Below are 13,412 nucleotides of genomic sequence, written 5' to 3' on the forward strand. Positions count from 1 at the left end.
TCACTATTATATACAAAATACTGGACCATCTCAGCAGGTCTGACAGCATCTGGAGAGAGAAGGGAGCTAACGTTTCAAGTCTAGATGACTTTTTGTCTAAGATTGTCCAGTATTTTAAGATTGTCCTGCTGAGACCATCCAGTATTTTCTGTTTTTGTTTCCAATTCCAGCGTCCACAGTAGTTTGCTTTTATCCCTATTTTTCCACTGGTTTCACTCTGGTGTGCTTTGACTTTGATTTGATATTTCTGGGTTAGAGAGAATGCACAAGTATATTTGAGCTTATATTAAAGTAGTTCAGACCTAACTATATTTCTGTGGTTAAAAATATAAAGCAGCAGCTTGGTCCCTAAGTGACAAATGAAGTCCATGATTTAGTTCTAACGAAACAATGAAATCTACTGTGATTTCCAAGCCATGTGTTTGTACTTGAACAAGAGCTTGCATTACAACTGATACTAGTGGTACCTTACTCCTAATATAGCTGCAGCAAAAATCCACTGGGGCTATTTGCAAACAAATTGCCTTGTGGTATCCTTTTTGTGAAAAGTCCCAGTTAACATTCCCATCTATATAAACAGTTTTTACAATGTGTTTCTGCTATTATTGAGGCACATTCTGCATAGGTCAGTACATGATTGCTCTTTAATTACCGTAGAACCTGGCACATCAGACAATTCGGCCTATAGGTTGACCCCCCCACCCGCCCCCTGTCTTTTCTACTATGAAATGATATATTGGCATTAGGAGTCAGCCTCACATTTTTCACCTCCGTGCATGTTACGCTCACCTTTTCTAAATCAGCAAACAGGTAGTGTTGCCAAGAAGATGAGTTGGAGTTTAAGGCACCTCCACACGTGCAGACTGTGCAAACATAAATGGATCCTCTGGCAAAAAGTGTGAAGTATGAAGATGGTTCCAAGTTAGCATTGATGGCATTTGCTAACTTGTCAAATAACTACTAAAGCAAGGGAATTCAGTCTTGGCGAGAATGGAAGAAGGAACCAGCTCTGAAGATGATGTCCATGACTAAATGCACCATGAGAATAGAGACCAACCACTCGCATTATCTTGAGAAGCTTGTATCGGAATGGGTTCTAGTAAATTGTCAGAATGGTTAGATCATCACCAGAAATTAAATGTGTATTTTTAAAAAAAATTATTTTACAGCCATGAGTGTCACTGGCTGGGACAGCATTTATTGCCCGTCCCTAACTGCCCTCCATTACAAAGGGCATTTGAGAGTCAACCACATTGCTGTGGCTCTGGTGTCCCGTGTAGGCTGGACCAAGTAAGGATGGCAGATTTCCTTCCCTCAAGGACATTAGTGAACCAGATTTTATAACAATCGACAAAACATTATCAACATTAGACTTTTAATTTCAGATTTTTATTGAATTCAAATTTTATCATCTACCCTGCCAGGATTTGAACTTTGGTCCCATAAATATTATAATATTGCAGCAAAAAAATCAAGAATACTCCGAGACCTTTGTTGAAATTAAGTTTTGAGTGATTCGGCAGCACGGTGGTGCAGTGGTTAGCATTGCTGCCTCATGGCACTGAGGTTCCAGGTTCGATCCCGGCCCTGGGTCACTGTCCGTGTAGAGTTTGCATATTCTCCCTGTGTTTGCGTGGGTTTCACCCCCACAACCCAAAGATGTGCACGGTAGATGAATTGGCCATGCTAAATTGCCCCTTAATTGGATTTAATAAATTTATTTAAAAAATGTTTTGTGATTCTTATCAGACAGCAGCAAAATCAAGTGCCCATTGTATCACAATGGCAACATGACAAAAAGCTTTTTAAAAACGTTTTGATCGTGGTTTAAGAAATGGTTGTGGGCAGAGGTAAATGATAGTACATGAATTGCTGCTGAGGGAAGCAGCATGGTCAATATGGGCCAAATGGTTGTCTTCTGAATAAAACATGTCACCGTTGATTTAATTTGAATCACCAGTGTTACTTTTCACATTTCAAAATGGCAAAGAGCTACACCAACAGCGGTGGTTCATTTTACTCTGCATTTAAATTGACCCCTGATTTTGGAAGGATTTTTCATGCCTTCAAATGTTGACTTATGTGCCAATCTATGGTGTATAAACTGATCGTTTGTCACTTTTGCATGCCTCATCAGTGGGTCATAACCACAGTTTGAAAACCACAATGTTATGCATTTTGTCAAATAAATGTTGACACATATTTTCTTAAATAGAAATTTCATAGCCAGGTAGTTTTGAAAGAAGTGAATGAATGCATTGTGCATACAGCATTGGCTATATTTTTGCAGTAATAAAAGCAAGGAGGCACATTTTCATGATGCTCACATCACTAGTTGGAAAGCAGATCTTCACCCATGTGTACAATTAAACATATGAACAGTGTTGCTTACAGTCGTCCCACTGCCAATGCAGTTTATAATGATCAGAAGGACCTGGGACAATAGTTACATTTAAGAGTTTAATTGTCCTTGGAACTCTGCAGAAATTTATTTTATCCAACAGCTAATGCTTATTTGCATAAAGGCAATTTTACATTACTAATGTACTGTTGATAGCAGGAGCATAGTACTTGTATAATTGGTATACTAAAACAAATAAATTGTGCCTCCAGTAGCACCTGAGTTTTCTTCACCCCTACTCCATTGCAATTTCTTCATCCTCCTCTGTAAATAGAAGTTTTTGCGTATTGTCCTACATGACTTGGGGTTGGAATCTCTTTAGTGTTGGGCAGCCAATAATTGTTTTGATGCAGCCGTTGCATTTACAAGCATGTAAGTTGAGCTCCAACTTTTAGCACCCTCATTTCATTTTTGTTTAATTCCACTTGGTGTGTTTGGAGGATAGAAAAAGATGCCTGAAGGTGCAACTTCCATCAAATGGTACGTAATATTTTCTCTAATACCAAATAAATACGATTTTCTTTTTGCTGTACCATTTATGAAAAGGTGACTTTAGTATTGATCAAGATTATATAATATTGATCAAGATAATATTAGAATATATTTAATTTTTATCTTAAAAGTTCAAAGATTTAAATGATCAGGTCAAATATTTTAAAAATAAGCAGAAAATGTCAGACATATTCGAGTCAGACAGTGAAGAGAACAGAGTTAAAGGATGTGATTTAACAGGCCTGATGGGAGGGCCCTGTCCATGGGTTGGAGAACTGGTGATGAACGCACTCCTCTTTTTCCCCCCCCTCCCCCTATCTGTTTCACGAGGGAGGCCCGATAGAATTCAGTTCTTTTTAAAAAATTCTTTTTATTGGAATTTTCAAAATTATATACATTGTTCGTTTTTATTTATTGTACAGTCACAAAGGTTTCTTCTTGGGTTTCTCTATTTACATTCCATTGCCGTCGGGCTCCGCATACAATCCTCCCTGCTCCCCATTCTTTCTTGCTGGGTTTTGCTACCTACCTCATCTTGCCCCTCCCCTCCCCGGTCTTCCCTCGCTTTCCTCTTTCTATCTTGTGCTGGCTATTTCTCCCTGGCTATTTATTTATTTATGTGTTGGCCACAAACCGGCCTCGGAACAGTTGGGTGAATGGCTCCCATGTTTTGTGGAAGCCCTCTTCCGACCCACGGATGGTGATTTCGATTTTCTCCATTTGGAGAAAATCCGATAGGTCGGACAGCCAGTCTGCAGCTTTAGGTGGTGTTGCTGATCGCCAACCGAGCAGGATTCTACGGCGGACGATCAGGGAGGCAAAGGCAAGGGCGTTCGCCCGCCTTCCCATGAAGAGATCTGGCTGGTCTGATACCCCGAAGACCGGCACATTAATGCATAGCTCCACCCTCATCCGCACCACTTTGGACATTGCCTCGAAGAAGGCTGTCCAGTACCCAGCAAGTCTGGGGCAATGCCAGAACATGTGGGCGTGGTTGGCCGGGCCCCCTTGGCACTGTTCACATCTATCCTCCAGCTCCAGGCATTGGGTTCTGGTCAAGTGGTCTCTATGTACCACTTTTAGCTGAGGAACCTGGTGGAGGGCTTTTTGCTCCAGAGAGCTGTTAATGCCAGGGGAGGTGGTGGCAGCTGCCGGCAATGCACCCACCGGATGCCCAGAATTTACAAGGGACCCCAGGCTAAGTTGTGAGAATGGAATGGGGGTCAGGGGAAGACGAGTGCAGGGTTGTCAGTGGCATGAGCAGGGGTGTGGTGTGTGGCTTTAAGTAATCTTCCCCTTTCACGATGGCAGGTGCCTTAATCAGGACTCTTCTCCCCCCCCCCCCCGGAAGGTTGTGGTAAACATGACGACATTTGCTGAGCGACCTTCGGGAGTTGCAGGGGAACTATGTGGCTTCTGTTTAATCTCCTGAGCCCCACTAAATTGCAGTTGGCTTGGGTTATTGGTGTTGACTCTTTATTGAGCATAATTGCCATTCTGCTGCTGGTGGGTGTGACATGCCTGCATCCTTCCTACTCCCAGCTTAATTGGGGGCAATTTTCCCAACTCCAGAAATTTGCATGTAGCCCCGCCCAATTCTACACTCCCCACCAGCATGTTCAATTAAATTCTGCCCAACATTTCCGATCGAGTACCTTGTTGAGCCTATTGGTTCTGTACTATTACAAGAGCTTAAACAGTTACGTATCAAACACACACCCTACACTGAACTTATGATTCAACACTATTCTATTCACTAAACTTGTATCAAATACTCTATGCATTCAAATCTTATGCTATACAAATGATTACAATCTCTCAAGACTTACAGCTTTCGATCTTACCTCTTTGAATTGGCCAAATTCTTCTTGGAGGTCTCTTCTGTTCGCTGAACTTTCACTTGGGGCGCTTCGTGTGTGAGGTGCCGAATTACGTCTTCCTTTTAACCACAGGTCCACCCTTCACACAACGCTTTCCAATATTCAAGACATTTTGGTCATAGGTGCAGATTCTGGCAGTTATCAAGTTCCTGTTTAAACTTTCGATTTGTGCATTCCAACTCCTAGTTTTGCACGTTGCAGACTTTCCTTTAATAAATCAGCTCACCAGGTCAATGAATATTGTCATTTGAAGTTGTCCAAATCTCCCAACATACCTGTAGTAAGTCATTTTATCGCTACAACCTTTGAACAAAGAACAATACAGCACAGGAACAGGCCCTTCGGCCCTCCAAGCCTGCGCCAATCATGTGTCCTATCTAGACCAACCGCCTGTATCCTCCTATAACCTGTCTGTTCATGTGCCTATCCAGATAATTCTTTGGGCAGAACTTGGAAAATATTGCTGCTTAGAAATAAAGTGACTGGTTGCAGCACAACTTGACAATTGACCGACAGCTCTTGGAGATTGGATGGAAACCTGACAGCAGCTCATTAGCTGCAGGATGGGCCTGAAATACAGTTGGGGTTTCCCTAGCAGCTGAGGCAGGTTTTCTGTTTTTCCAGCTGCCATTGGCGCCACCGCTGCCCTGTCCCAATCCAGCCCCCTGTGTATGCATTGTGTACCAGTGACGAGATGCACTGCAGCAAATTTCCAGAACCACTTTGACAGCATCTTCCAAACCGTTGATCTCTACCACCTTGAAGGGCAATAGCAGAAGGCACATGGGAGCACCTCAAATTGTCCTTCCAAATTCATTATGATCCTGGCTTGGAAATATATTATGATTTCTTCACTGCCACGGAGTCGAAATTCTGGAATTTCCAACCTAATAGCACTGTGCGAGTACTTTAGATTGCAGTGGTTTAAGTAGGTGGCTTACCACCACATTCTTGAGGGCAATTAGAGATGAGCAGTAAATGCTGGCTTGTGAGCAATGCCTATATCTCTTGAAGAAATGTCTTGTCAAATGAATCACACCTACCTGTTAGTGAACTCCTTTTTTAAATGTTTCCTTTAGCCAATATATATGTAAAATATTTATTCTTCTTTTAAATTTCGAGTACCCAATTCATTTTTTTCAATTAAGGGGCAATTTAGCATGGCAAATCCACCTACCCTGGACATCTTTGGGCTGTGGGAGCGAAACCCATGCAAACATTGGGAAAATGTGAAAACTCCACACCGACAGTGACCCAGAGCTGGGTTTACCATAGAATTACCATAGAATTTACAGTGCAGAAGGAGGCCATTCAGCCCATCAAGTCTGCACCGCCTCTTGGAAAGAGCACCTGACTTAAGCCCTACGCCTCCACCCTATCCCCCTTTATCCCCGTAACACTACCTAATCTTTTTGCCTAAGGGCAATTCAGAATGGCCAATCCACCTAACCTGCACATCTTTGGACTGTGGGAGGAAACCGGAGCACCCGGAGGAAACCCACGCACACACGGGGAGAATGTGCAGACGCCACACAGACAGTGACCCAAGCCGGGAATCGAACCTGGGACCCTGGAGCTGTGAAGCAACTGTGCTAACCACTATGCTACCGTGCTGCCCATTGAACTGGGATTGAACCTGGGACCTCGCTGCCATGAGACAGCAGTGCTAACCACTGTGCCACCGTGCTGCCCTTAAAACACTTATTCTTGTTGAAACTCAAAACCAACTGTTTTGAAGTTTGACAACTTTCCTTCTTGCATGTGCATTCATGAAAATGAAATAGAAACCTCGCAATGATTTGCATTTCAAGCTGTTATAAAAATGCAATTTGTACATTAATCAAGGAAGAGTAATTTGTCTGCAGATTTACTTTTGTTCATGGCAAACATATACACACTTTAATTTGCAGATGCAGTGCTGTATTATTAACGTTAGTCGATTTATGCTTGCTCTCCTTAGAGCAGAAAAGATTATGTGGTGACCTTATTGAGGTGTTCAAAATCATCAACAATTTTGACAGGGTAAAGAAGGACATCTGTTTCCACCAGTTGGTAAGTCGGTGACTAGGGGGTCATAATTTCAAGATGGTCAGCAAGCGAGCCAGGAGTGAGATGAGAAACTTATTTACTCAAGCGTTTGGGGGATTTGCAATGCGCTGCTTGGGAGAGTGGCGGAGGTGGATTCCGTAGGAGGTTTCAAAAGAGAGCTGGATATATATTTGAAAGTAATTAATTTAGAGGGCTACAGAAATCGGGTTGGGGAGTGAGACTAGCTTAGGTAGCTCTCTCGGGAGCTGGTGCAGACACAATGTGCCGAATGGTCCCCTGTGCTGTAAGCTGTGAGGCAGCAACGCTAACCACAGCTTTACTACAATTTCTGATTATATTTGTTGAACAAAACAATCCAAATTGTAAATTTTGAATTTCCTCCATCCATATACAACTCAGTCAATAACTTTCCAAATCTGAGGTTTAGATGCAAGTTGATTAAAATCCACTGCTTTTCATCAAACTTCAATCATTTTTGATTTGGTTAAAAAAATCTCTTGGTAACTTTTAAATGCTGCGGTTTATCTTTGCACTTTCTTTTGTGTCGCACTTCCCAAAGAGGCAACTGGTTAAAAATCAGGTAGATGTATTATGAGTCTGGCATATTTAAACACTTGTGTAGCATTGAGTGTTTAAAAATGTACTTTATAAAATAATACTGGAGTGTTCTGTTTACAGTTTTGATCTGCTTTTCTCCAATTATATGGGCAACATAAAAGGGCCCGTTGTTTACTTTCTGCACAGACAGTGTGACTTCGAAAATTTGTTTTATGGTTCATTAGCATCCCCAAAATTTGCACATTTTCTTAAACACTGGATAAATCTGGTCAAAAGTGAGATTACCACCAGGTACATAGAGACTTGTCATGAAGAAAATATGTGCCCCTGCATAACTAATAGGCAGTGAACTAAATGGAGAAATTGAACCTTTGACTGAACTGGAACATTTTGGTAAATGCTGTGTGGGCAAAAAAAGGGCAACAGAAAAAGTTGCTCAAAAACACCACCTAGGATAGCACTGGCTGCACCAAGGAATTCCACCACAACTTAAAATTAATTATTGTCTATATTTTCCATTAAGAAGAGTGCACCTGCGCAGTGTTTCCTCTAATTTCTGTTCATGCGCACGACTGGCTTGTTGTACTGTGTCGTCCCCTTAAGATTGACATGCAGATTGTCATGCAGCCATGTGTGTGCCCATCTTAAAGGGAACATTGCTTGTACTCTGTGCAGCATATTACCAATGTTGCATGGCACTAGAGCTGCAAAGTTTCAAGGAAGCATTGTCACTGCCCGTCCCATATTGCTGAATCCATCTACCTGCTGTGGACAAAAGGCCAACTTGCATGTAGATCTCTGAAAGCAGATGGCTGAGTTTAGAGAATTGAACCTGTGTCTCACCACTTTTAATTTACGCTTTGTTTCTTTTCTTGTGGATCTGTATGTACTTCAAGTATACCGTTTTATCACTAAACCAACTACACTGCAACCCTTTCTAAAGATTGGAATATTTAGCTCTCATCAGCTGAACCTTTCTGCTAAGTTTGTACTTCAAACTAATTTTATTTCTTACACAAAATGCATTTATTACAAAAGCCTTCTTTGGGTAACTATTGCCATCCTGTCTATATGTCCTTTTGGCTTCTTGTATGGATTTTCCCCTTCCTTAGGTTAATTTGTTTTTTCCATGTCTATATTCGCCTTTGCTTTTGTGCTTTAATTACTGACACAGTCTCCTTTTGTCCTATGTTATTATCAACTCCTGTCAATTTATTCTTCTCATGTTTGCCTTCGTATCAATTTACAGGCCAATCATCTCCTCTTGTGTTTGTGATCATTTTTCCTATCACCATTTCCTTATACGCTGTTCATCTGTAGCAACATTCAGTTCTGGTGAGTCGTAAGGTCTGAAATGTCAACTTTTTTTATGTCTCTACATATGCTTCTGACCTACCAAGTGTTATCAACCTTTTTTATGATTTTATTTCTGATTTCCAGCATCTGCAGTATTCTGCTTTTCATTTTTGAATAGTTGAGGTAAAGTAAAAGTTATTAGTTATAGATTTATTGATCCATTCAAGCAGATGCAGGACAGGTTACTATCATTGCTAAAAGTCCAACCTGGTTTGAACTTGTGTAGTGAGTTCACCTTCTGTGTTTATCTTTGAGGAGATTGTTAAAGTCATCTTTAAAAAAAAAATAAGCAGAATATAGTTGCCATTTTATGACCATGGCTCTGTGTGAGTAAATTCAATGTTTAGGAAAAATATTTTGTTTTTTAATGAGATGTACCCTCATTTGTGCGACAAATCTATATTTTCCTCGCCTAAAGTTTGTAACATTTATAATTTTCATAACGTGTCTATAATATTGTCAGTACAACTTTCATAAATATATTTCACAAAATAGGCACATCTGGACAGTGGGGAAGAAAAAAAACCTAGCTGCATAATTGGAAGTTTTATGCTTTCTAAAATCCAGCTGAGATTGGAATAAAAGAATTAATTCTAATAGTGGATGAATATTGGTAGCAATTGCAGAAGTAATTTGAGGCAAAGAATTAAGATCATACAATAAATTTGGCCAAAAATACATAAATCTGGTAATCTTAACAAATATCATATTGTGATTTTACGCTGGTCTTTTAACTGGACAGTTGAAGAGCATTGTGCAGATCTCAACACAGTTTATCCGATTGCAAAATTTACTTCAAATGTAATTACTGATTCTGTGCCCCCCAGCGGTGTTTACCAATTTCACCCTAAGGCACCAGCAAGACCAGAAAATCCAGCCGACATCAATGGCTGGAAAATATCAGCCACTGTTTGCCTTGTTTTAATTTGAAATAAATGGTGTGTATTTTTCTTTGGAAAGCAGGTAATAATAAAATATTAAACAAGGTTGTGTATTAAGGATCAAGAATGTCGACGTGCTGAGAAAATTTTAAACCGTTAATTCTGACTGGTATCAAATGTGTAGGTTCCTTGTGAGCTTTTAGGAGAGATTGCACTCTTGGGATACAAGCTTGTTTTGAGGGCGTATTTAAGAGTCTTTTAAAAGCATAATTGCACTTCAACCGTTTGCCTCCTAATTGAATTATTTAGGTGAAAGTTGGCGATTGTGTATACATGAGAAGGATGGTGAAGCGGTGACATAGTAGTATTGTCACTGGACTAGTAAACCAGAGACTCAGAGTAATTCCCTGGGAACCCAGGTTCAAATCCCGCCACAGCAGATGGTGAAATTTGAATTGAATAAAAATCTGGAATTAAAATTCGAAAGATGACTGTAAAAACCATTGTCGATTGTCGTAAAAACGTTTGATTCACTAATGTCCTTCAGGGAAGGAAATCTGCCGTCCTTACCCAGTCTGGCCTACATGTGGTTGACTCCTCAAGGGCAATTAGGGATGGGTAATAAGTGCTGGCACAGCCTGCGACACCCACATCCCATGAACAAATAGAAAAAATGAGCATTTAATCCATATAAAAAGTTAATTGAGTTAACATTGATTCTGATTTCTGAAAAGTTTCAAGCACACAAAGAGGAAAGGAGTACAAGAATCTTGAATATATTGGACTTCAAAAACTCTTGTGAACCTCTCTACTTTTTGATTGGTAATGTACACCATTCCAAAAAATAAAGCCTATATATAATCTGCTGATTAGTTTCCCTGTTTCGTTATCGCATACCAGTTGGCACTCAACATCCTCCATTTATTCACCTTTTCAAAATAGTAACAGAAAGATCTTCTTTTCAATGAAATTACCTGTACTTTTCATGTCTTTTTACCTTTCCTGTCCCTTTTGCTCCCCAACTCTTGGCATGGTGGCGCAGTGGTTAACACTACTGCCTCACAGCGCTGAGGACCCGGGTTGGATCCCTGCCCCGGGTCACTGTCCATGTGGAGTTTGCACATTCTCCTGTGTCTGTGTGGGTCTCGCCCTCAACCCAACGATGTGCAGCGTAGGTGGATTGGCCATGCTAAATTGCCCCTTAATTAGGAAAATTTTAAATAAAAAATAAAAAAGTTAGTGGTAAATTTAAACTGTTTTGAAATAGTGTTTTGCAGGCAGAATATTATGTTGACTATAGTCTGTTGAGTAGGTAATGTTGTTTCCAGTATCAGCTATATTTATCTTTCAGTATCTGGGATCAGATTTTGAATTATAAGGGGTTCTAAATTTGGGATTCCTTGAGCCCCATTCAGTGCGATGTAAACAATAACTCTGGCACCTGCCAGCAGTGAGAATTATTAGCCCATACCAGGGGTTCTCAAATGTGGGTCTCTACCCTCATTGGGGTTGTGAGCTCTGAGGCTGTAATGGTGGCTAGAGAGTGGAGACTCTGTTGGCCCTTTAAGAGAATATTATTTTCAATTTGTTGCAGTTTTAATGTGTATTAATTTAACTGGACAATCAAATAACAGCATAGTGTGTTCGAACAACAGATTCTGCAAAGGTGAGTTTGTGAGCTGAAGGAACGTAAGATATGGCCCTATATTATAGAGTTATGAGGATGTCTGTGACTGTCAGCATGCTGTAAGTCATGTCTACTCTATGAATATGCTTTTGAATGTGCTTTGATAATGATGGTCCTCTGGGACCGAGATTGAACTCTTTGAAGCTGTACTTAGTTTTAATATATGGCTATATTCGAAGCACTGGACTGGATGTGTACCATGTTTGTGAAATCTGCTTTAGTTGCTGATGAACAGTTTTGAGGAGAACAAAAATGTTTTGAGAGGATTGGTACTAAATTCTTAATGAAGGAGAGCAGGCTATTTCACAGAGACAAAATATACTGCGTTTTAATTGGTCCACAAATGTTGGGACCAGATTTTTATAGCACAGAAGGAGCTGGCTATTAGAGACCATTAAGAGGGTATGTGGTTTGGTAATAGTAACAAATGGTTAGAAATGAGGAAACAAGTAGGAATTAAAAAGCCGGTTCTGTGAATTGTGGAAATGGGTTGCACTTTGTCACAGGAGCTCTGTTCTGGGACTGATGTTCATTGCACATAATGAATTGGACTTTGGGAAAGAGGGGTTAGTGTCTTTCTTGTGAAGACAATCTGCTGTCTAAAATCGGAGGTATAGTAAATAATCCTCAGGCCCAAAAGAAGCAATGAAGGGATATTGATAAAATGATGGAATGGGCAAATCAAAAACATGGAGGATCACGAAAGGATGCAAAGTGTAAGAAGTCAAATAAATAATTTGGAAGGGAAATGATCAAAGAATATGAATGGAAATACAGTGGTAAATTTATTCTGCAGACACAAGTAACAAAAGTAAAACTCCATAGGGATTGGGGTATAATTCATAAATCATAAATTTACAGTGTAGCATAACACCAAACAACAACTTGTTTCGCCTTTGATGTAGTAAAATGTTCCATGATGCTCCTGCGAAGCACTATGAAATAAAATTTGACCCCAAGTTTATGTAAGCTATTAGGACAGATGACAAAACTTAGTCAGAGAGGTTTTGAGCAGTGTCTTGGGTTAAGAGATAGAGATGGAGAAGTTTAGGGAGGGAATTTCAGAGTTGAGGTAGATAATAGGCATTGAAAACATAACTGCTAATTGTGGAGCAATTAAAGTCTGGAATAAGCAAGAGGCCCCGAATTACAGGAACCCAGATATCTCCGAGGACTACAGAAGTGGAGGAGATTACAGAGATGGTACAAGCTTGTAGAAGGATTTTAAAACCAAGATGAGAATTTAAAAACCAAATTTTTGCCTAGCTGGGAGCACAGGGGTGATGAGTGAAAAGGACAGTGTGAGTTGGGATACTAGTGATAGAATTTTGGATGACATCAAGTATATAGGGTAGACAATGGGAAGTTGACCAGAAGACTATTAGAATAGCCAAATCTAAACAGTCATCTTTTTCCTTGTCCATAACAAATTTGAACTGTACCATGCGAGGGTGTCAAATGAATATTTCTCATTGGTCTTCACTCCGGAGAAGGAGATGCCCGTATGGAATTGAGGAAATGGGACTATGAGAGCCTTGAGCAATTTGATATTTGAGGACTTCCGGTGGTGGCCATGGTGTGAGTGGTCGCACATTTGGCAGCTCCCCTTGAGGCGGTCTTTTTGGTCCTTTTTCCCGGTTGCAGGGCGGATGTTTTGAAGGAAAAGAGTGGTGGAGGAAGACTATACTCCACCCTGAATGGATCTGTGGACCAGAAGTGAATTTAGAAAAAAGGAACTGCAAGAGCAAGAAACTCTTTGTGCGGCACAGGGAGAGATGATGAAGAGGAAGGGTTCGGCTCAGTGGTCAGCGGAGCAGTTGGTGGACTTTTTGAATGAAAAGTTCAGTCAGCAGAAGAGGGAGGCTCTGGAGGACCTGGCGAATGTGCTAGACCCGCTGAAAGTGGGGATAGACTGTGTGGAGCTGTGGCTGGAGACTTGGAGCCAGGCAATCTAGAAGGAGGGGGAGCACGAGAAGCAGCTTACCTCGTTGGTGACCAAAATTGGGATGGAGGGGTACCCAGAAGCGGCTCGAGGAGAAAGTGGAGGACCTGGAGAACTGCTCCCAGAGGCAGAACTTGAGAATTGTGCGGATGCTAGAGAGCATCGA

The 13,412-nt window shown here is 40.8% G+C and overlaps 1 protein-coding gene across 10 annotated transcripts in view; it reads left to right on the top strand.

Moving 5' to 3' along the window:
- Positions 1–13,412, top strand: part of ptprfa (protein tyrosine phosphatase receptor type Fa) — a 662,508-nt gene that overhangs the window by 36,227 nt on the left and 612,869 nt on the right. Inside the window, exon 1 of one of the 10 annotated variants that reach the window (XM_072510633.1) lies at positions 8,691–8,715. The exons of the other annotated variants lie outside the window; for them this stretch is intronic. The gene's annotated coding sequence lies outside the window, so the exon portion shown is untranslated. Of the gene's footprint in view, positions 1–8,690; positions 8,716–13,412 lie in introns of those variants that run through there. 10 annotated transcript variants of the gene reach the window in all.

This window comes from Scyliorhinus torazame, chromosome 7, assembly GCF_047496885.1.
Source record: "Scyliorhinus torazame isolate Kashiwa2021f chromosome 7, sScyTor2.1, whole genome shotgun sequence".
In the NCBI taxonomy this organism is placed as follows: Eukaryota; Metazoa; Chordata; class Chondrichthyes; order Carcharhiniformes; family Scyliorhinidae; genus Scyliorhinus; species Scyliorhinus torazame.